The following is a 27,458-nucleotide window of genomic DNA, read 5'->3' as shown; positions in this document are numbered from 1 at the left end:
CTGGGCTCCAACTCCGCCAGTTGAGGCTCAGATGTGCCGTCTGCACAGTCGAAACATACGACCCAGTGTTATTGGGTTTCAGTAACGTCAGCTGATCCCCAGCTGTGTAGCCGGCAATGTGTCATGCGACCGCCACGCTGACACAACAACTGAAATGTAAGGGAATCTGTCCCCCCCCCCCCAAGGCGTTTGTTACTGAAAGAGCCACCTTGTGCAGCAGTAATGCTGCACAAGGAAAAAGGTAGCTATTTTGGTTTTGCTCCTTGCACACGCAAAACTTAACACTTATAAAATGTGTCCACTGATACCGTAAAACCGTCCCGGAGGTGGGACTTTCCTTCGTAATATGACGCAGCACAGCCGTCATTCCTACCCCCCCAGCGCCGCGCCCCGGCTCCTCAGCGTTGTTTGATTCCGTCCCGGAGCCTGCGCTGTTATGTTATCCCGTGGCCAGGCACACTTAGCGCTGCCCGTCTTCTGGCATCATTTGGTGTCAGGCTGGCTGCGCCTGTGCAGCCACGCTGGCCGAGAGCCCGCCTCGCAGTGTCTTCTGATTTAATCCCACTGGGGGCCTGGGATCTATGGACATGCGCAGTGCATATCTGAACCTCCACCTCTCACTCATCTCCCTATGGCTTCTTCAGACTGTTCGGTGTCAGCTGGTCCCTAATAGCATGCCACGGCCGTGACACCGCACAGTCTGAAAAAGAAGCCGTAGGGAGGGGAGTGAGAGGCGAGGATATGCACTGCGCATGGCCATGGATCCCAGGCCCCCAGTGGGATTACATCAGAAGACACTGCGAGGCGGGCTCTCGGCCAGCGCGGCCGCACAGGCGCAGCCAGCCTGACACCAAATGATGTCAGAAGATGGGCAGCGCTAAGTGTGCCTGGCCACGGGATAACATAACAGCGCAGGCTCCGGGACGGAATCAAACAACGCTGAGGAGCCGGGGCACGGCGGCGGGGGGGTAGTAATGATGGCTGTGCTGCGTCATATTACGAAGGAAAGTCCCACCTCCGGGACGGTTTCACGGCTTCAGGGGACACATTTTAAAAGTGTTTAGTTCTGTGTTTGCAAGGAGCATGATGAAAAGAGCCACCTTTTCCTTTTGCATCTTTTGTGCTGCACAAGCTGGCTCTTTCAGCTACAAACGCCTTGGGGGGGGGTTAAAGGTTCCCTTTCGACTTTCTCAGGCTTCGGCCTACATTGTGTTCCTCTGCTTTTCCACCTGCCCCTGGGCTCCAACACCGCCAGTTGCCGTCCAGAAGTGCTGTACGCACAGTCAACAGTCCCTCCTCTGTTATTGGGGTTCAGTAACGTCAGCTGTTCCCCTGCTGTGTGTGTGGCAATCCCTCCTACCTCCTCCTACCTCCTCCAACCTCCTCCTCCTCCACCTGTCCCTGGGCTCCAACACCGCCAGTTGACGTCCAGAAGTGCTGTACGCACAGTCAACAGTCCCTCCTCTGTTATTGGGGTTCAGTAACGTCAGCTGTTCCCCTGCTGTGTGTGTGGCAATCCCTCCTACCTCCTCCAACCTCCTCCAACCTCCTCCTCCTCCACCTGTCCCTGGGCTCCAACACCGCCAGTTGCTGTCCAGAAGTGCTGTACGCACAGTCAACAGTCCCTCCTCTGTTATTGGGGTTCAGTAACGTCAGCTGTTCCCCTGCTGTGTGTGTGGCAATCCCTCCTACCTCCTCCAACCTCCTCCTCCTCCACCTGTCCCTGGGCTCCAACACCGCCAGTTGCCGTCCAGAAGTGCTGTACGCACAGTCAACAGTCCCTCCTCTGTTATTGGGGTTCAGTAACGTCAGCTGTTCCCCTGCTGTGTGTGTGGCAATCCCTCCTACCTCCTCCAACCTCCTCCTCCTCCACCTGTCCCTGGGCTCCAACACCGCCAGTTGCCGTCCAGAAGTGCTGTACGCACAGTCAACAGTCCCTCCTCTGTTATTGGGGTTCAGTAACGTCAGCTGTTCCCCTGCTGTGTGTGTGGCAATCCCTCCTACCTCCTCCTACCTCCTCCAACCTCCTCCTCCTCCACCTGTCCCTGGGCTCCAACACCGCCAGTTGCCGTCCAGAAGTGCTGTACGCACAGTCAACAGTCCCTCCTCTGTTATTGGGGTTCAGTAACGTCAGCTGTTCCCCTGCTGTGTGTGTGGCAATCCCTCCTACCTCCTCCAACCTCCTCCTCCTCCACCTGTCCCTGGGCTCCAACACCGCCAGTTGCCGTCCAGAAGTGCTGTACGCACAGTCAACAGTCCCTCCTCTGTTATTGGGGTTCAGTAACGTCAGCTGTTCCCCTGCTGTGTGTGTGGCAATCCCTCCTACCTCCTCCAACCTCCTCCTCCTCCACCTGTCCCTGGGCTCCAACACCGCCAGTTGCCGTCCAGAAGTGCTGTACGCACAGTCAACAGTCCCTCCTCTGTTATTGGGGTTCAGTAACGTCAGCTGTTCCCCTGCTGTGTGTGTGGCAATGCCTCCTACCTCCTCCAACCTCCTCCTCCTCCACCTGTCCCTGGGCTCCAACACCGCCAGTTGCCGTCCAGAAGTGCTGTACGCACAGTCAACAGTCCCTCCTCTGTTATTGGGGTTCAGTAACGTCAGCTGTTCCCCTGCTGTGTGTGTGGCAATCCCTCCTACCTCCTCCAACCTCCTCCTCCTCCACCTGTCCCTGGGCTCCAACACCGCCAGTTGCCGTCCAGAAGTGCTGTACGCACAGTCAACAGTCCCTCCTCTGTTATTGGGGTTCAGTAACGTCAGCTGTTCCCCTGCTGTGTGTGTGGCAATCCCTCCTACCTCCTCCTACCTCCTCCAACCTCCTCCTCCTCCACCTGTCCCTGGGCTCCAACACCGCCAGTTGCCGTCCAGAAGTGCTGTACGCACAGTCAACAGTCCCTCCTCTGTTATTGGGGTTCAGTAACGTCAGCTGTTCCCCTGCTGTGTGTGTGGCAATCCCTCCTACCTCCTCCAACCTCCTCCTCCTCCACCTGTCCCTGGGCTCCAACACCGCCAGTTGCCGTCCAGAAGTGCTGTACGCACAGTCAACAGTCCCTCCTCTGTTATTGGGGTTCAGTAACGTCAGCTGTTCCCCTGCTGTGTGTGTGGCAATCCCTCCTACCTCCTCCAACCTCCTCCTCCTCCACCTGTCCCTGGGCTCCAACACCGCCAGTTGCCGTCCAGAAGTGCTGTACGCTCAGTCAACAGTCCCTCCTCTGTTATTGGGGTTCAGTAACGTCAGCTGTTCCCCTGCTGTGTGTGTGGCAATCCCTCCTACCTCCTCCAACCTCCTCCTCCTCCACCTGTCCCTGGGCTCCAACACCGCCAGTTGCCGTCCAGAAGTGCTGTACGCACAGTCAACAGTCCCTCCTCTGTTATTGGGGTTCAGTAACGTCAGCTGTTCCCCTGCTGTGTGTGTGGCAATCCCTCCTACCTCCTCCTACCTCCTCCAACCTCCTCCTCCTCCACCTGTCCCTGGGCTCCAACACCGCCAGTTGCCGTCCAGAATTGCTGTACGCACAGTCAACAGTCCCTCCTCTGTTATTGGGGTTCAGTAACGTCAGCTGTTCCCCTGCTGTGTGTGTGGCAATCCCTCCTACCTCCTCCAACCTCCTCCTCCTCCACCTGTCCCTGGGCTCCAACACCGCCAGTTGCCGTCCAGAAGTGCTGTACGCACAGTCAACAGTCCCTCCTCTGTTATTGGGGTTCAGTAACGTCAGCTGTTCCCCTGCTGTGTGTGTGGCAATCCCTCCTACCTCCTCCAACCTCCTCCTCCTCCACCTGTCCCTGGGCTCCAACACCGCCAGTTGCCGTCCAGAAGTGCTGTACGCACAGTCAACAGTCCCTCCTCTGTTATTGGGGTTCAGTAACGTCAGCTGTTCCCCTGCTGTGTGTGTGGCAATCCCTCCTACCTCCTCCTACCTCCTCCAACCTCCTCCTCCTCCACCTGTCCCTGGGCTCCAACACCGCCAGTTGCCGTCCAGAAGTGCTGTACACACAGTCAACAGTCCCTCCTCTGTTATTGGGGTTCAGTAACGTCAGCTGTTCCCCTGCTGTGTGTGTGGCAATCCCTCCTACCTCCTCCAACCTCCTCCAACCTCCTCCTCCTCCACCTGTCCCTGGGCTCCAACACCGCCAGTTGCCGTCCAGAAGTGCTGTACGCACAGTCAACAGTCCCTCCTCTGTTATTGGGGTTCAGTAACGTCAGCTGTTCCCCTGCTGTGTGTGTGGCAATCCCTCCTACCTCCTCCAACCTCCTCCTCCTCCACCTGTCCCTGGGCTCCAACACCGCCAGTTGCCGTCCAGAAGTGCTGTACGCACAGTCAACAGTCCCTCCTCTGTTATTGGGGTTCAGTAACGTCAGCTGTTCCCCTGCTGTGTGTGTGGCAATCCCTCCTACCTCCTCCAACCTCCTCCTCCTCCACCTGTCCCTGGGCTCCAACACCGCCAGTTGCCGTCCAGAAGTGCTGTACGCACAGTCAACAGTCCCTCCTCTGTTATTGGGGTTCAGTAACGTCAGCTGTTCCCCTGCTGTGTGTGTGGCAATCCCTCCTACCTCCTCCTACCTCCTCCAACCTCCTCCTCCTCCACCTGTCCCTGGGCTCCAACACCGCCAGTTGCCATCCAGAAGTGCTGTACGCACAGAGCCAAACACCTCGCCAATGTGTTAGTGGGGTTCAGCACCGCCAGCTGTTCCCCTGCTGTGTATACGGCAACGTGTACTGCGACCGCCACGCAGACACAACAAGTTAAATGTAAGGGAACCTGACCCCCCCCCCCCCCCAGGCGTTTGTTACTGAAGGAGCCACCTTGTGCAGCAGTAATGATGCAAAGGGAAAAAGTGCCTCTTTTCGTGATGCTCCTTGCACATGCTGAACCAAACACTTATGAAATGTGTCCCCACACAGCGTTAAACCGTCCGGTAGGTGGAACTTTCCTTTGTCGTGTGACGCAGCACAGCCATCATTTTTACCCCCTTGGCGCCGTGCGCCCCCTCCTCAGCGTTGTTTGAATCTGTCCCAGAGCCTGCGCTGTTAGGTTAGCCCTTGGCCATGCACACATGTTGCGCTGCCCGTCTTCTGACCTCATTTGGTGTCAGGCTGGCTGCGCCTGTGCGGGTGCGCTGGCCGAGATCCCGCCTCGCAGTGTCGTCTAATGTAATCCCACCGCGGGCCTGTGATCCGTGCCCGTGCGCAGTGCATATCCTCTCCTCTCACTCCCCTCCCTACGGCTTCTTCAGACTGTGCGATGTCAGCTGGTCCCTAATAGCATGCCACGGCCGTGACACCGCACAGTCTGAAAAAGCCGTAGGGAGGGGAGTGAGAGGAGAGGATATGCACTGCGCACGGGCACGGATCACAGGCCCGCGGTGGGATTACATTAGACGACACTGCGAGGCGGGATCTCGGCCAGCGCACCCGCACAGGCGCAGCCAGCCTGACACCAAATGAGGTCAGAAGACGGGCAGCGCAACATGTGTGCATGGCCAAGGGCTAACCTAACAGCGCAGGCTCCGGGACAGATTTAAACAACGCTGAGGAGGCGGCGCACGGCGCCAAGGGGGTAAAAATGATGGCTGTGCTGCGTCACACGACAAAGGAAAGTTCCACCTACCGGACGGTTTAACGCTGTGAGGAGACACATTTCATAAATGTTAGGTTCCGCATGTACAAGGACCATAATTAAAAGAGCTAAGTTTACCTTTTCCAGCATTAGTGCTGTACACAATGGCTCTTTCAGCTACAAACGCCTGGGGGGGGGGGGGGTTAAAGGTTTCCTTTCAACTTGCTCGAGTGCAGGCTTCGGCCTACACTCCGCTCCCCCTGCTCCTCCTGCTGACCCTGGGCTCTAACACCGCCAGTTTTTGCCCAGATGTGCTAGCTGCACAGAGAAAAACACCAGCCAATGTGTCAGTGGGGTTCAGCACCGCCAGCTGTTCCCCTGCTGTGTAGCCGGCAACGTGTCCTGCGACCGCCACGCAGACACAAGAACTGAAATTGAAGGGAACCTGTCCCCCCTCCCCCAGGTGTTTCTATGTTTTACAGCTACCTTGAACAGCAGTAATGCTGCATGTGTTCAAGGTGGCTCAGAAACGTATTCTCCTCGCACATGTGGAACTGAAAACACGTCTGAAATGTGTCCTCTGTGTGACCATTTAACCGTCCCGGTGGTGTGACTTTCCTTTGTAATGACACGCTGCAACCCCCTTGGTAGCGCTGCCCGTCTTCTGGCATCATTGTTTGGCTGGCTGCACCTCTGCGGCCGCCCTGACCCACACAACGCCCCTCGGTGTCTTATTTATTGGGACTGCGAGGGTGTGATTGATGGGCAGGATCAGTGCATCAGTTCGCCTGTCCCTCCTCTCCTTCCGCCTTCTTCGGACTGTGCGGCTTCATGGCCGTGGCATGCGATAAGGGATCAGATGACGCCGCACAGTCTGAAGCGGGTGTAAGGACCCGAGTGTGAGAGGCGAACATATGTGCTGCGCCAGGCCCTGAATCCCAGCCCCGCAGTGTTTTAACAATGTTAAGACACTGCGGGGCTGGGATTCAGGGGCATCGCGAACCGCACCGGCCGACATTACATGATGCCAGAAGATGGGCAGCGCTAACGGCGCTAGGCCAGGGGATAACACGACAGCGCAGACTCCTGTACAGCAAATAACAACGCTCGGGAGGCTGCACCCAGCACCAAGGTGGGATTCTTGACACCTGTGCTGCGTCTCATTACAAAGGGAACTCTCGCCTCCATTACACAGTTTGACTGTATAAAGGGCTAAATGTTATACGTGTTCCATTCAGCGTGTGCAAGGAGAAAAATTACAAGAGCAACCTTTGACTTGCGCAGCACTGCTGCTGCATAAGCTGTGGCTCTTCTACTTTGTAACCCCTGAGGGGGGGTTAAAGGTGACTTTTGAAATCGGTTCAATTAGGCTTCGGCCTACACTCTGCTCCACCTGCAGAGCCCGGGCTCCAACAACGCTAGTTGCTGTCCGGAAGTGCTGGCTGCACAGAGCCAAACACCTCGCCAATGTGTCAGTGGGGTCCAGCACCGCCAGCTGTTCCCCTGCTGTGTAGCCGGCAACGTGTCCTGCAAAAGCCACGCAGACACAACACACCCAAAGCTGCCGCCTGTGCAGGCTTCGGCCTACACTCCCCTCCCCCTGCTCCTCCTCCTCCTGCTCCTCCTCCTGCTGTCCCTGGGCTCTAACACACCGCCAGTTGGGGCCCAGATGTGCTAGCTGCACAGAGAAAAACACCAGCCAATGTGTCAGTGGGGTCCAGCACCGCCAGCTGTTCCCCTGCTGTGCAGCCGGCAACGTGTCCTGCAAAAGCCACGCAGACACAAGAACTGAAATTGAAGGGAACCTGTCCCCCCTCCCCCAGGCGTTTTTACGTTATCCAGCCACCTTGTACAGCGGTAATGCTGCATGTGTGCAAGGTGGCTCAGAAACGTATTCTCCTCGCACATGTGGAACTGAAAACACGTCTGAAATGTGTCCTCTGTGTGACCATTTAACCGTCCCGGTGGTGTGACTTTCCTTTGTAATGACACGCTGCAACCCCCTTGGTAGCGCTGCCCGTCTTCTGGCATCATTGTTTGGCTGGCTGCGCCTCTGCGGCCGCCCTGACCCACACAACGCCCCTCGGTGTCTTATTTATTGGGACTGCGAGGGTGTTATTCATGGGCAGGATCAGTGCATCAGTTCGCCTGTCCCTCCTCTCCTTCCGCCTTCTTCGGACTGTGCGGCTTCATGGCCGTGGCATGCGATAAGGGATCAGATGACGCCGCACAGTCTGAAGCGGGTGTAAGGACCCGAGTGTGAGAGGCGAACATATGTGCTGCGCCAGGCCCTGAATCCCAGCCCCGCAGTGTTTTAACAATGTTAAGACACTGCGGGGCTGGGATTCAGGGGCATCGCGAACCGCACCGGCCGACATTACATGATGCCAGAAGATGGGCAGCGCTAACGGCGCTAGGCCAGGGGATAACACGACAGCGCAGACTCCTGTACAGCAAATAACAACGCTCGGGAGGCTGCACCCAGCACCAAGGTGGGATTCTTGACACCTGTGCTGCGTCTCATTACAAAGGGAACTCTCGCCTCCATTACACAGTTTGACTGTATAAAGGGCTAAATGTTATACGTGTTCCATTCAGCGTGTGCAAGGAGAAAAATTACAAGAGCAACCTTTGACTTGCGCAGCACTGCTGCTGCATAAGCTGTGGCTCTTCTACTTTGTAACCCCTGAGGGGGGGTTAAAGGTGACTTTTGAAATCGGTTCAATTAGGCTTCGGCCTACACTCTGCTCCACCTGCAGAGCCCGGGCTCCAACAACGCTAGTTGCTGTCCGGAAGTGCTGGCTGCACAGAGCCAAACACCTCGCCAATGTGTCAGTGGGGTCCAGCACCGCCAGCTGTTCCCCTGCTGTGTAGCCGGCAACGTGTCCTGCAAAAGCCACGCAGACACAACACACCCAAAGCTGCCGCCTGTGCAGGCTTCGGCCTACACTCCCCTCCCCCTGCTCCTCCTCCTCCTGCTCCTCCTCCTGCTGTCCCTGGGCTCTAACACACCGCCAGTTGGGGCCCAGATGTGCTAGCTGCACAGAGAAAAACACCAGCCAATGTGTCAGTGGGGTCCAGCACCGCCAGCTGTTCCCCTGCTGTGCAGCCGGCAACGTGTCCTGCAAAAGCCACGCAGACACAAGAACTGAAATTGAAGGGAACCTGTCCCCCCTCCCCCAGGCGTTTTTACGTTATCCAGCCACCTTGTACAGCGGTAATGCTGCATGTGTGCAAGGTGGCTCAGAAACGTATTCTCCTCGCACATGTGGAACTGAAAACACGTCTGAAATGTGTCCTCTGTGTGACCATTTAACCGTCCCGGTGGTGTGACTTTCCTTTGTAATGACACGCTGCAACCCCCTTGGTAGCGCTGCCCGTCTTCTGGCATCATTGTTTGGCTGGCTGCGCCTCTGCGGCCGCCCTGACCCACACAACGCCCCTCGGTGTCTTATTTATTGGGACTGCGAGGGTGTGATTGATGGGCAGGATCAGTGCATCAGTTCGCCTGTCCCTCCTCTCCTTCCGCCTTCTTCGGACTGTGCGGCTTCATGGCCGTGGCATGCGATAAGGGATCAGATGACGCCGCACAGTCTGAAGCGGGTGTAAGGACCCGAGTGTGAGAGGCGAACATATGTGCTGCGCCAGGCCCTGAATCCCAGCCCCGCAGTGTTTTAACAATGTTAAGACACTGCGGGGCTGGGATTCAGGGGCATCGCGAACCGCACCGGCCGACATTACATGATGCCAGAAGATGGGCAGCGCTAACGGCGCTAGGCCAGGGGATAACACGACAGCGCAGACTCCTGTACAGCAAATAACAACGCTCGGGAGGCTGCACCCAGCACCAAGGTGGGATTCTTGACACCTGTGCTGCGTCTCATTACAAAGGGAACTCTCGCCTCCATTACACAGTTTGACTGTATAAAGGGCTAAATGTTATACGTGTTCCATTCAGCGTGTGCAAGGAGAAAAATTACAAGAGCAACCTTTGACTTGCGCAGCACTGCTGCTGCATAAGCTGTGGCTCTTCTACTTTGTAACCCCTGAGGGGGGGTTAAAGGTGACTTTTGAAATCGGTTCAATTAGGCTTCGGCCTACACTCTGCTCCACCTGCAGAGCCCGGGCTCCAACAACGCTAGTTGCTGTCCGGAAGTGCTGGCTGCACAGAGCCAAACACCTCGCCAATGTGTCAGTGGGGTCCAGCACCGCCAGCTGTTCCCCTGCTGTGTAGCCGGCAACGTGTCCTGCAAAAGCCACGCAGACACAACACACCCAAAGCTGCCGCCTGTGCAGGCTTCGGCCTACACTCCCCTCCCCCTGCTCCTCCTCCTCCTGCTCCTCCTCCTGCTGTCCCTGGGCTCTAACACACCGCCAGTTGGGGCCCAGATGTGCTAGCTGCACAGAGAAAAACACCAGCCAATGTGTCAGTGGGGTCCAGCACCGCCAGCTGTTCCCCTGCTGTGCAGCCGGCAACGTGTCCTGCAAAAGCCACGCAGACACAAGAACTGAAATTGAAGGGAACCTGTCCCCCCTCCCCCAGGCGTTTTTACGTTATCCAGCCACCTTGTACAGCGGTAATGCTGCATGTGTGCAAGGTGGCTCAGAAACGTATTCTCCTCGCACATGTGGAACTGAAAACACGTCTGAAATGTGTCCTCTGTGTGACCATTTAACCGTCCCGGTGGTGTGACTTTCCTTTGTAATGACACGCTGCAACCCCCTTGGTAGCGCTGCCCGTCTTCTGGCATCATTGTTTGGCTGGCTGCGCCTCTGCGGCCGCCCTGACCCACACAACGCCCCTCGGTGTCTTATTTATTGGGACTGCGAGGGTGTGATTGATGGGCAGGATCAGTGCATCAGTTCGCCTGTCCCTCCTCTCCTTCCGCCTTCTTCGGACTGTGCGGCTTCATGGCCGTGGCATGCAATAAGGGATCAGATGACGCCGCACAGTCTGAAGCGGGTGTAAGGACCCGAGTGTGAGAGGCGAACATATGTGCTGCGCCAGGCCCTGAATCCCAGCCCCGCAGTGTTTTAACAATGTTAAGACACTGCGGGGCTGGGATTCAGGGGCATCGCGAACCGCACCGGCCGACATTACATGATGCCAGAAGATGGGCAGCGCTAACGGCGCTAGGCCAGGGGATAACACGACAGCGCAGACTCCTGTACAGCAAATAACAACGCTCGGGAGGCTGCACCCAGCACCAAGGTGGGATTCTTGACACCTGTGCTGCGTCTCATTACAAAGGGAACTCTCGCCTCCATTACACAGTTTGACTGTATAAAGGGCTAAATGTTATACGTGTTCCATTCAGCGTGTGCAAGGAGAAAAATTACAAGAGCAACCTTTGACTTGCGCAGCACTGCTGCTGCATAAGCTGTGGCTCTTCTACTTTGTAACCCCTGAGGGGGGGTTAAAGGTGACTTTTGAAATCGGTTCAATTAGGCTTCGGCCTACACTCTGCTCCACCTGCAGAGCCCGGGCTCCAACAACGCTAGTTGCTGTCCGGAAGTGCTGGCTGCACAGAGCCAAACACCTCGCCAATGTGTCAGTGGGGTCCAGCACCGCCAGCTGTTCCCCTGCTGTGTAGCCGGCAACGTGTCCTGCAAAAGCCACGCAGACACAACACACCCAAAGCTGCCGCCTGTGCAGGCTTCGGCCTACACTCCCCTCCCCCTGCTCCTCCTCCTCCTGCTCCTCCTCCTGCTGTCCCTGGGCTCTAACACACCGCCAGTTGGGGCCCAGATGTGCTAGCTGCACAGAGTAAAACACCAGCCAATGTGTCAGTGGGGTCCAGCACCGCCAGCTGTTCCCCTGCTGTGCAGCCGGCAACGTGTCCTGCAAAAGCCACGCAGACACAAGAACTGAAATTGAAGGGAACCTGTCCCCCCTCCCCCAGGCGTTTTTACGTTATCCAGCCACCTTGTACAGCGGTAATGCTGCATGTGTGCAAGGTGGCTCAGAAACGTATTCTCCTCGCACATGTGGAACTGAAAACACGTCTGAAATGTGTCCTCTGTGTGACCATTTAACCGTCCCGGTGGTGTGACTTTCCTTTGTAATGACACGCTGCAACCCCCTTGGTAGCGCTGCCCGTCTTCTGGCATCATTGTTTGGCTGGCTGCGCCTCTGCGGCCGCCCTGACCCACACAACGCCCCTCGGTGTCTTATTTATTGGGACTGCGAGGGTGTGATTGATGGGCAGGATCAGTGCATCAGTTCGCCTGTCCCTCCTCTCCTTCCGCCTTCTTCGGACTGTGCGGCTTCATGGCCGTGGCATGCGATAAGGGATCAGATGACGCCGCACAGTCTGAAGCGGGTGTAAGGACCCGAGTGTGAGAGGCGAACATATGTGCTGCGCCAGGCCCTGAATCCCAGCCCCGCAGTGTTTTAACAATGTTAAGACACTGCGGGGCTGGGATTCAGGGGCATCGCGAACCGCACCGGCCGACATTACATGATGCCAGAAGATGGGCAGCGCTAACGGCGCTAGGCCAGGGGATAACACGACAGCGCAGACTCCTGTACAGCAAATAACAACGCTCGGGAGGCTGCACCCAGCACCAAGGTGGGATTCTTGACACCTGTGCTGCGTCTCATTACAAAGGGAACTCTCGCCTCCATTACACAGTTTGACTGTATAAAGGGCTAAATGTTATACGTGTTCCATTCAGCGTGTGCAAGGAGAAAAATTACAAGAGCAACCTTTGACTTGCGCAGCACTGCTGCTGCATAAGCTGTGGCTCTTCTACTTTGTAACCCCTGAGGGGGGGTTAAAGGTGACTTTTGAAATCGGTTCAATTAGGCTTCGGCCTACACTCTGCTCCACCTGCAGAGCCCGGGCTCCAACAACGCTAGTTGCTGTCCGGAAGTGCTGGCTGCACAGAGCCAAACACCTCGCCAATGTGTCAGTGGGGTCCAGCACCACCAGCTGTTCCCCTGCTGTGTAGCCGGCAACGTGTCCTGCAAAAGCCACGCAGACACAACACACCCAAAGCTGCCGCCTGTGCAGGCTTCGGCCTACACTCCCCTCCCCCTGCTCCTCCTCCTCCTGCTCCTCCTCCTGCTGTCCCTGGGCTCTAACACACCGCCAGTTGGGGCCCAGATGTGCTAGCTGCACAGAGAAAAACACCAGCCAATGTGTCAGTGGGGTCCAGCACCGCCAGCTGTTCCCCTGCTGTGCAGCCGGCAACGTGTCCTGCAAAAGCCACGCAGACACAAGAACTGAAATTGAAGGGAACCTGTCCCCCCTCCCCCAGGCGTTTTTACATTATCCAGCCACCTTGTACAGCGGTAATGCTGCATGTGTGCAAGGTGGCTCAGAAACGTATTCTCCTCGCACATGTGGAACTGAAAACACGTCTGAAATGTGTCCTCTGTGTGACCATTTAACCGTCCCGGTGGTGTGACTTTCCTTTGTAATGACACGCTGCAACCCCCTTGGTAGCGCTGCCCGTCTTCTGGCATCATTGTTTGGCTGGCTGCGCCTCTGCGGCCGCCCTGACCCACACAACGCCCCTCGGTGTCTTATTTATTGGGACTGCGAGGGTGTGATTGATGGGCAGGATCAGTGCATCAGTTCGCCTGTCCCTCCTCTCCTTCCGCCTTCTTCGGACTGTGCGGCTTCATGGCCGTGGCATGCGATAAGGGATCAGATGACGCCGCACAGTCTGAAGCGGGTGTAAGGACCCGAGTGTGAGAGGCGAACATATGTGCTGCGCCAGGCCCTGAATCCCAGCCCCGCAGTGTTTTAACAATGTTAAGACACTGTGGGGCTGGGATTCAGGGGCATCGCGAACCGCACCGGCCGACATTACATGATGCCAGAAGATGGGCAGCGCTAACGGCGCTAGGCCAGGGGATAACACGACAGCGCAGACTCCTGTACAGCAAATAACAACGCTCGGGAGGCTGCACCCAGCACCAAGGTGGGATTCTTGACACCTGTGCTGCGTCTCATTACAAAGGGAACTCTCGCCTCCATTACACAGTTTGACTGTATAAAGGGCTAAATGTTATACGTGTTCCATTCAGCGTGTGCAAGGAGAAAAATTACAAGAGCAACCTTTGACTTGCGCAGCACTGCTGCTGCATAAGCTGTGGCTCTTCTACTTTGTAACCCCTGAGGGGGGGTTAAAGGTGACTTTTGAAATCGGTTCAATTAGGCTTCGGCCTACACTCTGCTCCACCTGCAGAGCCCGGGCTCCAACAACGCTAGTTGCTGTCCGGAAGTGCTGGCTGCACAGAGCCAAACACCTCGCCAATGTGTCAGTGGGGTCCAGCACCGCCAGCTGTTCCCCTGCTGTGTAGCCGGCAACGTGTCCTGCAAAAGCCACGCAGACACAACACACCCAAAGCTGCCGCCTGTGCAGGCTTCGGCCTACACTCCCCTCCCCCTGCTCCTCCTCCTCCTGCTCCTCCTCCTGCTGTCCCTGGGCTCTAACACACCGCCAGTTGGGGCCCAGATGTGCTAGCTGCACAGAGAAAAACACCAGCCAATGTGTCAGTGGGGTCCAGCACCGCCAGCTGTTCCCCTGCTGTGCAGCCGGCAACGTGTCCTGCAAAAGCCACGCAGACACAAGAACTGAAATTGAAGGGAACCTGTCCCCCCTCCCCCAGGCGTTTTTACGTTATCCAGCCACCTTGTACAGCGGTAATGCTGCATGTGTGCAAGGTGGCTCAGAAACGTATTCTCCTCGCACATGTGGAACTGAAAACACGTCTGAAATGTGTCCTCTGTGTGACCATTTAACCGTCCCGGTGGTGTGACTTTCCTTTGTAATGACACGCTGCAACCCCCTTGGTAGCGCTGCCCGTCTTCTGGCATCATTGTTTGGCTGGCTGCGCCTCTGCGGCCGCCCTGACCCACACAACGCCCCTCGGTGTCTTATTTATTGGGACTGCGAGGGTGTGATTGATGGGCAGGATCAGTGCATCAGTTCGCCTGTCCCTCCTCTCCTTCCGCCTTCTTCGGACTGTGCGGCTTCATGGCCGTGGCATGCGATAAGGGATCAGATGACGCCGCACAGTCTGAAGCGGGTGTAAGGACCCGAGTGTGAGAGGCGAACATATGTGCTGCGCCAGGCCCTGAATCCCAGCCCCGCAGTGTTTTAACAATGTTAAGACACTGCGGGGCTGGGATTCAGGGGCATCGCGAACCGCACCGGCCGACATTACATGATGCCAGAAGATGGGCAGCGCTAACGGCGCTAGGCCAGGGGATAACACGACAGCGCAGACTCCTGTACAGCAAATAACAACGCTCGGGAGGCTGCACCCAGCACCAAGGTGGGATTCTTGACACCTGTGCTGCGTCTCATTACAAAGGGAACTCTCGCCTCCATTACACAGTTTGACTGTATAAAGGGCTAAATGTTATACGTGTTCCATTCAGCGTGTGCAAGGAGAAAAATTACAAGAGCAACCTTTGACTTGCGCAGCACTGCTGCTGCATAAGCTGTGGCTCTTCTACTTTGTAACCCCTGAGGGGGGGTTAAAGGTGACTTTTGAAATCGGTTCAATTAGGCTTCGGCCTACACTCTGCTCCACCTGCAGAGCCCGGGCTCCAACAACGCTAGTTGCTGTCCGGAAGTGCTGGCTGCACAGAGCCAAACACCTCGCCAATGTGTCAGTGGGGTCCAGCACCGCCAGCTGTTCCCCTGCTGTGTAGCCGGCAACGTGTCCTGCAAAAGCCACGCAGACACAACACACCCAAAGCTGCCGCCTGTGCAGGCTTCGGCCTACACTCCCCTCCCCCTGCTCCTCCTCCTCCTGCTCCTCCTCCTGCTGTCCCTGGGCTCTAACACACCGCCAGTTGGGGCCCAGATGTGCTAGCTGCACAGAGAAAAACACCAGCCAATGTGTCAGTGGGGTCCAGCACCGCCAGCTGTTCCCCTGCTGTGCAGCCGGCAACGTGTCCTGCAAAAGCCACGCAGACACAAGAACTGAAATTGAAGGGAACCTGTCCCCCCTCCCCCAGGCGTTTTTACGTTATCCAGCCACCTTGTACAGCGGTAATGCTGCATGTGTGCAAGGTGGCTCAGAAACGTATTCTCCTCGCACATGTGGAACTGAAAACACGTCTGAAATGTGTCCTCTGTGTGACCATTTAACCGTCCCGGTGGTGTGACTTTCCTTTGTAATGACACGCTGCAACCCCCTTGGTAGCGCTGCCCGTCTTCTGGCATCATTGTTTGGCTGGCTGCGCCTCTGCGGCCGCCCTGACCCACACAACGCCCCTCGGTGTCTTATTTATTGGGACTGCGAGGGTGTGATTGATGGGCAGGATCAGTGCATCAGTTCGCCTGTCCCTCCTCTCCTTCCGCCTTCTTCGGACTGTGCGGCTTCATGGCCGTGGCATGCGATAAGGGATCAGATGACGCCGCACAGTCTGAAGCGGGTGTAAGGACCCGAGTGTGAGAGGCGAACATATGTGCTGCGCCAGGCCCTGAATCCCAGCCCCGCAGTGTTTTAACAATGTTAAGACACTGCGGGGCTGGGATTCAGGGGCATCGCGAACCGCACCGGCCGACATTACATGATGCCAGAAGATGGGCAGCGCTAACGGCGCTAGGCCAGGGGATAACACGACAGCGCAGACTCCTGTACAGCAAATAACAACGCTCGGGAGGCTGCACCCAGCACCAAGGTGGGATTCTTGACACCTGTGCTGCGTCTCATTACAAAGGGAACTCTCGCCTCCATTACACAGTTTGACTGTATAAAGGGCTAAATGTTATACGTGTTCCATTCAGCGTGTGCAAGGAGAAAAATTACAAGAGCAACCTTTGACTTGCGCAGCACTGCTGCTGCATAAGCTGTGGCTCTTCTACTTTGTAACCCCTGAGGGGGGGTTAAAGGTGACTTTTGAAATCGGTTCAATTAGGCTTCGGCCTACACTCTGCTCCACCTGCAGAGCCCGGGCTCCAACAACGCTAGTTGCTGTCCGGAAGTGCTGGCTGCACAGAGCCAAACACCTCGCCAATGTGTCAGTGGGGTCCAGCACCGCCAGCTGTTCCCCTGCTGTGTAGCCGGCAACGTGTCCTGCAAAAGCCACGCAGACACAACACACCCAAAGCTGCCGCCTGTGCAGGCTTCGGCCTACACTCCCCTCCCCCTGCTCCTCCTCCTCCTGCTCCTCCTCCTGCTGTCCCTGGGCTCTAACACACCGCCAGTTGGGGCCCAGATGTGCTAGCTGCACAGAGAAAAACACCAGCCAATGTGTCAGTGGGGTCCAGCACCGCCAGCTGTTCCCCTGCTGTGCAGCCGGCAACGTGTCCTGCAAAAGCCACGCAGACACAAGAACTGAAATTGAAGGGAACCTGTCCCCCCTCCCCCAGGCGTTTTTACGTTATCCAGCCACCTTGTACAGCGGTAATGCTGCATGTGTGCAAGGTGGCTCAGAAACGTATTCTCCTCGCACATGTGGAACTGAAAACACGTCTGAAATGTGTCCTCTGTGTGACCATTTAACCGTCCCGGTGGTGTGACTTTCCTTTGTAATGACACGCTGCAACCCCCTTGGTAGCGCTGCCCGTCTTCTGGCATCATTGTTTGGCTGGCTGCGCCTCTGCGGCCGCCCTGACCCACACAACGCCCCTCGGTGTCTTATTTATTGGGACTGCGAGGGTGTGATTGATGGGCAGGATCAGTGCATCAGTTCGCCTGTCCCTCCTCTCCTTCCGCCTTCTTCGGACTGTGCGGCTTCATGGCCGTGGCATGCGATAAGGGATCAGATGACGCCGCACAGTCTGAAGCGGGTGTAAGGACCCGAGTGTGAGAGGCGAACATATGTGCTGCGCCAGGCCCTGAATCCCAGCCCCGCAGTGTTTTAACAATGTTAAGACACTGCGGGGCTGGGATTCAGGGGCATCGCGAACCGCACCGGCCGACATTACATGATGCCAGAAGATGGGCAGCGCTAACGGCGCTAGGCCAGGGGATAACACGACAGCGCAGACTCCTGTACAGCAAATAACAACGCTCGGGAGGCTGCACCCAGCACCAAGGTGGGATTCTTGACACCTGTGCTGCGTCTCATTACAAAGGGAACTCTCGCCTCCATTACACAGTTTGACTGTATAAAGGGCTAAATGTTATACGTGTTCCATTCAGCGTGTGCAAGGAGAAAAATTACAAGAGCAACCTTTGACTTGCGCAGCACTGCTGCTGCATAAGCTGTGGCTCTTCTACTTTGTAACCCCTGAGGGGGGGTTAAAGGTGACTTTTGAAATCGGTTCAATTAGGCTTCGGCCTACACTCTGCTCCACCTGCAGAGCCCGGGCTCCAACAACGCTAGTTGCTGTCCGGAAGTGCTGGCTGCACAGAGCCAAACACCTCGCCAATGTGTCAGTGGGGTCCAGCACCGCCAGCTGTTCCCCTGCTGTGTAGCCGGCAACGTGTCCTGCAAAAGCCACGCAGACACAACACACCCAAAGCTGCCGCCTGTGCAGGCTTCGGCCTACACTCCCCTCCCCCTGCTCCTCCTCCTCCTGCTCCTCCTCCTGCTGTCCCTGGGCTCTAACACACCGCCAGTTGGGGCCCAGATGTGCTAGCTGCACAGAGAAAAACACCAGCCAATGTGTCAGTGGGGTCCAGCACCGCCAGCTGTTCCCCTGCTGTGCAGCCGGCAACGTGTCCTGCAAAAGCCACGCAGACACAAGAACTGAAATTGAAGGGAACCTGTCCCCCCTCCCCCAGGCGTTTTTACGTTATCCAGCCACCTTGTACAGCGGTAATGCTGCATGTGTGCAAGGTGGCTCAGAAACGTATTCTCCTCGCACATGTGGAACTGAAAACACGTCTGAAATGTGTCCTCTGTGTGACCATTTAACCGTCCCGGTGGTGTGACTTTCCTTTGTAATGACACGCTGCAACCCCCTTGGTAGCGCTGCCCGTCTTCTGGCATCATTGTTTGGCTGGCTGCGCCTCTGCGGCCGCCCTGACCCACACAACGCCCCTTGGTGTCTTATTTATTGGGACTGCGAGGGTGTGATTGATGGGCAGGATCAGTGCATCAGTTCGCCTGTCCCTCCTCTCCTTCCGCCTTCTTCGGACTGTGCGGCTTCATGGCCGTGGCATGCGATAAGGGATCAGATGACGCCGCACAGTCTGAAGCGGGTGTAAGGACCCGAGTGTGAGAGGCGAACATATGTGCTGCGCCAGGCCCTGAATCCCAGCCCCGCAGTGTTTTAACAATGTTAAGACACTGCGGGGCTGGGATTCAGGGGCATCGCGAACCGCACCGGCCGACATTACATGATGCCAGAAGATGGGCAGCGCTAACGGCGCTAGGCCAGGGGATAACACGACAGCGCAGACTCCTGTACAGCAAATAACAACGCTCGGGAGGCTGCACCCAGCACCAAGGTGGGATTCTTGACACCTGTGCTGCGTCTCATTACAAAGGGAACTCTCGCCTCCATTACACAGTTTGACTGTATAAAGGGCTAAATGTTATACGTGTTCCATTCAGCGTGTGCAAGGAGAAAAATTACAAGAGCAACCTTTGACTTGCGCAGCACTGCTGCTGCATAAGCTGTGGCTCTTCTACTTTGTAACCCCTGAGGGGGGGTTAAAGGTGACTTTTGAAATCGGTTCAATTAGGCTTCGGCCTACACTCTGCTCCACCTGCAGAGCCCGGGCTCCAACAACGCTAGTTGCTGTCCGGAAGTGCTGGCTGCACAGAGCCAAACACCTCGCCAATGTGTCAGTGGGGTCCAGCACCGCCAGCTGTTCCCCTGCTGTGTAGCCGGCAACGTGTCCTGCAAAAGCCACGCAGACACAACACACCCAAAGCTGCCGCCTGTGCAGGCTTCGGCCTACACTCCCCTCCCCCTGCTCCTCCTCCTGCTGTCCCTGGGCTCTAACACACCGCCAGTTGGGGCCCTAGGAAGACAAGCTTGAATAGGTCCCCATCCGGGTTCCAGTACCGTCAGCTGGTTCTCGGCAGTGTCTTTTGCTCTTGTACCTTCTGCTCCCCATCCTGGTTCCAGTACCGTCAGCTGGTTCTGGGCAGAGCCTTTGGCTTAGGTGCCTCCCTCTGGGTATCCGAGTTCCACCAACGTCAGGTGGTCCTTGGTAGTGCTTTCAGGCACGGGTACCTCCTGCTTAGTAACCGGGTTCCAGTAACGTCAGCTGGTCCTCGGTAGTTCCATTGGCTCTTGGACCTTCGGCTACCCATCCGGGTTCCAGTACCGTCAGCTGGTTCTCGGCAGTGTCTTTTGCTCTTGTACCTTCTGCTCCCCATCCTGGTTCCAGTACCGTCAGCTGGTTCCGGGCAGAGCCTTTGGCTTAGGTGCCTCCCTCTGGGTATCCGAGTTCCACCAACGTCAGGTGGTCCTTGGTAGTGCTTTCAGGCACGGGTACCTCCTGCTTAGTAACCGGGTTCCAGTAACGTCAGCTGGTCCTCGGTAGTTCCATTGGCTCTTGGACCTTCGGGTAGCCATCCGAGTTCCAGTTCCATCAGCTGTTTCTCGGCATTTTCTCAGCCTTCTTGTACCTTCTGCTACATTTCCAAGTTCAAGACCCGAAAGACGATGACCCGGAAGACCACCCCTAAGATGATGACGACACCAGAGACGACAACCACCGAGATGACGACGACCCTGGAGACGATGACCCTGAAGACGACCCCGACGACGATGACCCCGATGACGACGACCCCGATGACGACGACCCTGGAGATGACGACCTTGGAGATGACGACGACAACCTGGAAGACCGAGAAGCAGAAGAACAAGAGGCTGCAGAACAAAGAGCAGAAGAACATTAAGCATAAGACTAAATATCAGAGCAAAAGATATTATCTAAATTATAAGCAGAAGAAGACTAAGCAGTGTATGGGGGTGAGTCCGTTCCTCCTCGTGGTGCCCCTGGATAAAGCCTGATGCTGCAGGCCAAACTGAACGCGGACAAATGTAACTGTTTTGTGACAGGCAGAACGGAAGGTGTAATCTTCAAACTTTTATAGATAACAACTACGGGAATGCCTGTCACAAATAAGAATATGATGAAGAAGTTGAATATAAAAAAGATAATAGTTAAATAAAAAGAATATGAACAATGTAAAAAAAAATATATATATATACGTAGAAAAGAAGAAGATGAATAAGGTGAAGAAGTTGATGTCACAGAAGCTGATGATGAGGATAATGAAGAAGAAAGTGTGGGAGAAGTAAAAAATAGGGTGAAGGGCGTGGAAGTAGTGAAACATCAATATCTGACAAAATAAATAAAAAATTAACATAGTCAAATTCTTTCTAACGCCGAACGTCATAAAAAAATTAAAAATACTGCTATTCTATTTGATTGGGATAAACCCCTGTGCCTTTAATGTCTCCGCCACCTCCCCCAATACATCCTACATTATTCTTAGTTGTTTTCCTTCATGTAGAATTAACCTACAAGGAAAGAAAGGGTTTATTTTAATTCCGATATTTTCGTCCCATTAACTTGCATTGGGATCGGGTATCGGTATCGGATTGGATTCCGATACTGTGACGGTATCGGCCGATACTTTCCGATACCGATACTTTCCGATATCGGAAAGTATCGCTCAACACTACTCACTTTGCATTTTATTAATTGATAACAATAAACTATTCCAACTTCTGTTTTGGAAAGCATTTTTCATTCTCCAACACTTTTGCTATGACTGCCTAAAATTTTTGCACAGGACACGAGCCGCTTTGCTAAATTTAGCACTTTTTTAAAAGTGACTATTCTAAAGGTACCGTCACATTTAGCAACGCTGCAGCGATCTAGACAACAATGCCGATCGCTGCAGCGTCGCTGTGTGGTCGCTGGAGAGCTGTCACACAGACAGCTCTCCAGTGACCAACGATGCCGAAGTCCCCGGGTAACCAGGGTAAACATCGGGTTACAAAGCGCAGGGCCGCACTTAATAACCCGATATTTACCCTGGTTACCAGTGTAGATGTAAAAAAACCAAACACTACATACTTACATTCCGGTGTCTGTCGGGTCCCCCGGCGTCCGCTTCCCTGCACTGTGTAAGCGCCGGCTGTAAAGCAGAGCGGTGACGTCACCGCTGTACTCTGCTTTACGGCCAGCTGGCGCTGACACAGTGCAGGGAAGCAGAACGCCGGGGGACCCGATAGACACCGGAATGTAAGTATGTAGTGTTTGTTTTTTTTACATTTACACTGGTAACCAGGGTAAATATCGGGTTACTAAGCGCGGCCCTGCGCTTAGTAACCCGATGTTTACCCTGGTTACCAGTGAAGACATCGCTGAATCCGCGTCACACACACCGATTCAGCGATGTCTGCGGGAGATCCAGCGACGAAATAAGGTGCTGGCCTTCTAGCTATGACCAGAGATATCACAGCGGGATCCAGATCGCTGCTGCGTGTCAAACACAACGATATCGCTATCCAGGACGCTGCAACGTCACGGATCGCTAGTGATATCGTTGTTAAGTTGTTCAGTGTGAAGGTACCTTAAGTTTGCTCTGTCTTGAAGTTAGATGGTTTTAGAAAATCTGCCTCATTGACTTCAATACCTCAATCAATAAAGTGAAACTCAAAAACACAAACAAGTTGAGTCATTGAGCACTTTCATAAACTGCTCGGCAATGATCAAGATGTCCAAGGAATCTTGACACCTGGATACTTTGATGTGATGAATGCCTCCATACATAATCTGTTCCTGCATGTCATATTTTGTATTATGCTGCAAACAATGATAAACTATTTTTCGCTCAGAATGAGTCTAATAATTTATTGGATTTCAAGTTTTTGATGTCATGAGACAAGTGTACATGGAAAGCTAAAAACAAGTTTGAAAGTCGTGTTATTTTCTTATAAGTGGAACTCAAAACAAGAACAAAAGTAAAGAAGCATTTTTGTCCAGAGATGTGAAGAACGATAATGTACAAATGATATTGTAATGAAAAACCAAGTATACCCTGGACCGTAGCTAAATCTAATCCTTATTTTGCGTTCTGCCCATTCAGAATACATAATTCACCTTCTTCTTCTACATGCTGAAAACTGATTGTCCTGTTATGTTACCTCTTATTCAATGGTGTGCAACAATCAGGGTAGGGTCACACAAAAAATCATTCCTTTCCATCCAGAAAAGTGGGACGATTTTTTATCACTTGTCATCTGGGTATAATTCTTATTTTTACAGCAGCAGCTATTAATCAATTACAGGAACATTTACAGTTTCCTATGTTACAGAATTGCAATGTAGCCATAAATATCAGATGATATATTGTGGCTCTGCATTGCATATGATTTTTTTAACGCACCCATAAACTTGAATGGGTGAGTCTCACTCAATTTACGGAAGAAATCAGTGGACACTGCAGTTTTTCCACATGTAGATGCAGTCAGTAAAAAAAATCTCTCAACATTGAATAAAATTTGTCCAAGTGCGGTCTATTTTTCCAAAGAAAGCAATCTGACCGAAAATACGGTCATGTGATGGAACCCTTAGCGTTTTTTATCCAGGTGATCACTGAAGTCCCCTGAAGCTTTTAGGGTATATGCACACGATCGGTAAACGCTGTAGGTTGGACGCTGTGTACTTGTGCGGTATCCAACCCAGAGCGTCCAGATGTTACAGCATAGTGGATGGGATTTCAGGAAATGGGACGGGATTTCCAGAGATGCCCGGGGCTCACCAGCGGAGACGGACATGCGGCACATCTCTCCAGACTGCAGCAAGTCTATTTATCTTGTGGAGACATGAGCCGCCGCAAGATAAATTTCACCCGTACAATGTACTGGATGTGGTGAATGAATGAATGAACACATGCGGATTCACCTGCGTTCAATAGCCGGTAGTGCTTTGGACGCCACGGACATGACCTACATCCAAAGCGCTGCCGATTACTGATCATGCGCACATACCCTTAGACTATTGAGGAAGAAAACTCCTTAGGTTTCATACAAACTAACATTAACAACTTGGCAGTTTGTGCATATCCATGTACATGGCAGTCCTGTGTTCAGAGTATGTGCAAAGGATAAAGATGTATTCTCTTTGTATTGTGTTGTACCTCCTAAATTATAATGCATCTGGTAGAAAACGTCATGAATAGCCCAGGTGGACTGGAGTATTGTAGGTGAACTGAAGTATTTGTAGGTGGACTGGAGTATCTGATTTGCCAGTGGCGCAGCCAGAGTAAAGCTTGCGGTGCTGAACCCCGTAAACAAAGCAGCGGTTGTTCACTGTGCGACTGATACTTCCGAGCAACAGCTGACGGTGCTGAAGCCCAGGTGGGCTGATGAATCTAGTGGTGCCAGAGGGCGAAGTGTGGACCTGGAGACTATTGCCAGACATGTGTTTATTCAGTCTCATCTGGCGCAGGGCTTGCAAAGTCTGGTGAGATCCAGGCCTGGTTCATCTTTATAAAAGCTAGGCGGTCAACGTTATCAGTGGATAGGTGCGAGCACTGGTCTGTTAGGACTCCATCAGCGGGGCTAAAGACACGCTCCGATAACAAACTGGCAGTGGGGCAGGCCAGCACCTCCAAGGCATACTGGCTAAGCTCTGGCCATATGTCAAGCTTGGAGACCCAAAACTTAAAGGGGGCAGAACCATCCTGGGACCCACTGACATGGCTGGACATGTAGTCTGCCATCATCTGACGGTAATGCTGCCTCCTGCTGAATGGAACCATATGGGATGGTGCATGACGTGGTTGCGGGCACACAAAACTTTGCCACATTTTGGTAAGACTGAACTGGCCTTCTGCAGAGGTGCTGCTCCTGCTCTGTGGACGGCTTCCTCCCAGTCCTGGAGGCACTGAGCTGCCATGTGAAACACTCGAAGTAGTCCTCTCAGGTGGAAATGAGGACATCATTGAATGTACCAGTGTTTTTTGGAACTCTTGCATTTTACGAACCCGGTTCAATGGTGTTTTCAGGGTTTGTAGGTTGTCCCGGTAGCAAGGATCCAGGAGGCTGGCCACCCAGTAATCATCAGTGTTGAGAATGCGAGCGATACAGCGGTCATTTCGAAGGCACTGCAGCATGAAATCACTCATATGTTGCAGGCTGCAGACTGGCCACGCCCCACTGTCCCCTGCTTGAGGCGTGCTCTCTGTCTCCTCTGCATCCCCCCATCCTCACTGTAAATGATGACTACCAGTTTGTGGTGTACCATCCTCCTCTGGCCTTACTACTTCCTCCTCCAATTCTTCCTCCTCCTCTTCATCAAAAAGTGTCCCCTGTCTGGACCATTGTGAGTTGCCGAGTTGCTGTGTTGCCTGGCTAAAAACCCACCCGTAGAGCTGTTGGTAGACTGTCCTGATAAAGAAGGCATTGTCAGCATATGTTCCTCCTCCTCCTCATACAAAACTGCATCACTGATCGCTAGCATAGTTTTTTCAAGGAGGCATATGAGGGGTACAATGATGCTGACTATGGCATCATCTGCGTTCGACATGAGAGTGGAATCATGAAAGGGATGCAAAACACAGCAGATGTCCTTAATGTAAGCCCACTTGGCACATGTGAAGTGTGGCCTGAGAGCTGTGCAACTCGTTTGCGCCTGATGCAGCTGGAATTCCATTACTGCCTGCTGCTGCTCACACAACCTCTCCAGCATATGCAACGTGGAATTCCACCTAGTGCGAATGCGGACGTCACATATGGACGTCTTCTGGGGGGTTATTATCTTTGGACTATTTCCTTTTTTATGCAGGAAAAAAAATATAGTAGCTGTAGCAACAGTAGGCACAGAAGCCATGAAAAGGTGGCACAGACTGCAATAACGCAAGATAAATGAATGACACTAAAAACTACACCATTGCCCAGTCTGCAACTGGGGTACAAAAGTCATCGGAGATCCATGACTTGTTCATTTTAAAGAAAGTTAAGCAGTCTACACTTTTAGGGGACAGCCGGATATGCTTATCAGTCAGGACACCACCAGCATCGATGAACATACATTCTGAGAGAACACTGGCTGCCGAGCATGACAATACCTTCAAGGCGTGACAGGAAAGCTCAGGCCAATCTTCTATTTTTGAAGACCAAAATGCAAGAGTCCAAATTCCCCCTGATGGCACTGATATTGAGCTCAAGATACTCCTGCACCATCCATGCCATTCACAACGTGTCAGATTTGTGCTCTGCTGGTGCAAGGGCTTGTCTAAAAAATATGTGAAATGACTCACAGAAATTGCTTATGCCACTTACACTATGTTAGGACTGGTGGAACGCATCAAATATTAATTAGAGGCAATATAAGATGCGTTCGCAGTCCGGGGTCCACCATGCAGAAAAGACCCCTGCTGCTCGGTAATGACGGACTATATGGCAGTATTAAGAGAAGAGACACACAGGTTACCTTCACCCGGTATGAAGGAAGCGAACCCTATTGCGTCACAAGGCCGCAATACCGCACAGAGAGCGGAAGCAAGGAGTCACATAACTCTGCCCCAAGACTCAGGGTAAGAGTCCCTCTAGACCTCTTGCGCTTGACACCGCTACAGTGGTGTCAGGGAATAAACTAAACTAAAGATTTACCACACAAGAGTGCATGCAGTGCCGCTCTGGCATACGCCACTAACTACCCTAACTTGGGCCAGGAAAGCGCACTATTTGTGCAGGGCACCACACTGACGGTCGCTGCTAATAGACGCTGTCTCTTGTGTTAAATGTGCGGTATCGCACTGTCAGGCACTAGGTAGCCCCACCATTCGCGAGCAGTCAACAACTCTAGGAAGGGGAATGATTCGGAGCTTTCATACATTGACAGGCATACATCCACACACACATGTTAACAGGTTTACACTAGCGCAAGATCATGCAAACCTTTTATAGTAGTAGCGCTCCGTGACCTTCATGATGGTCCAATAGGAGTCGCAACAGGACCTGAGCATGTGACCCCCACCTCCAATGGGAGGTCGTCCCATGGGCACGCTCAGTATGGGAAAAGCAGGACTTAGTCCGTGAAACACCTGCTCATTGCTGATCAGTGCTGGCTACAAAGGCAGAGCCTGGAAAGGCAGCAGTAACCAAGCATAAAGTATCAGCTTGAGCCAGATGCTGGGACCGACATCTCCGCTGAGCAGGTTCCACTGCGGCTGGAGGAGAATGGGAGACTGCAGTGGACATGGTTTGAGATTCCCCCTGTGCAGCGGCGGGAACTCGACACCTAACACACTGCTGCTACTAATGTTTTTTGTGATGATGTCTTGACGTCCCTGGCATTGGAAGTCTAGATCTGTGATGCACACTGTGTGCCTCACTGCTGTCTTGGGGAAAACCAAGATTGCTTCCTCATTTCTCTCCTGCCAGCTAAAGACAACAGAGAGGAGATCATTATCCTCTTCATCTCCTGACTGTTGCGTGTCCATCACCTCTTCCACTTCATCCTCCTCCATTCGGCCCTCAGCTCCTGCAGCTTTACTAACAGTTCATCTGGCACCATGAGGCCCCCTCAATCACTGTAATTCACAACAGTACGGAACTTAGAGATATTGTTATCCTTTCTGCATCCTCCTCTGCTTCCATTGTAATAGCCATTTCAATGCTGTGCAGAAGTGAGCAAAGGTCATTCATCTGTGCCCACTCCACAAGCATGATTTGCACCACATCTGTACTGTACTAGCCCATGCTATGCAAAAGGACATAATGCACCAGTGCTCATTGCTGCTGCCACAGTCACTGCAACATATGCAGAGTGGAATTCCACTGTATCGGAAAATCGCAAGTCATACAGTTAACTGGTAGGCCAAAAGACCTCTGTAAAGACACAAGTCGATGACCTGTGGGGTGCGATCGTCAGAAGTGAGCACTAGGGTTGAGCGACTTTTATTTTTATAGGATCGGGTCGGGTTTCACGAAACCCGACTTTCTCAAAAGTCGGGTCGAGTGAAATCGGCCGATCCTATAAAAAAGTCGGGGTCGGGGT

Source organism: Ranitomeya variabilis, chromosome 2 (assembly GCF_051348905.1).
Source record: "Ranitomeya variabilis isolate aRanVar5 chromosome 2, aRanVar5.hap1, whole genome shotgun sequence".
Lineage (NCBI taxonomy): Eukaryota > Metazoa > Chordata > Amphibia > Anura > Dendrobatidae > Ranitomeya > Ranitomeya variabilis.
This window is presented reverse-complemented; position numbering follows the sequence as displayed.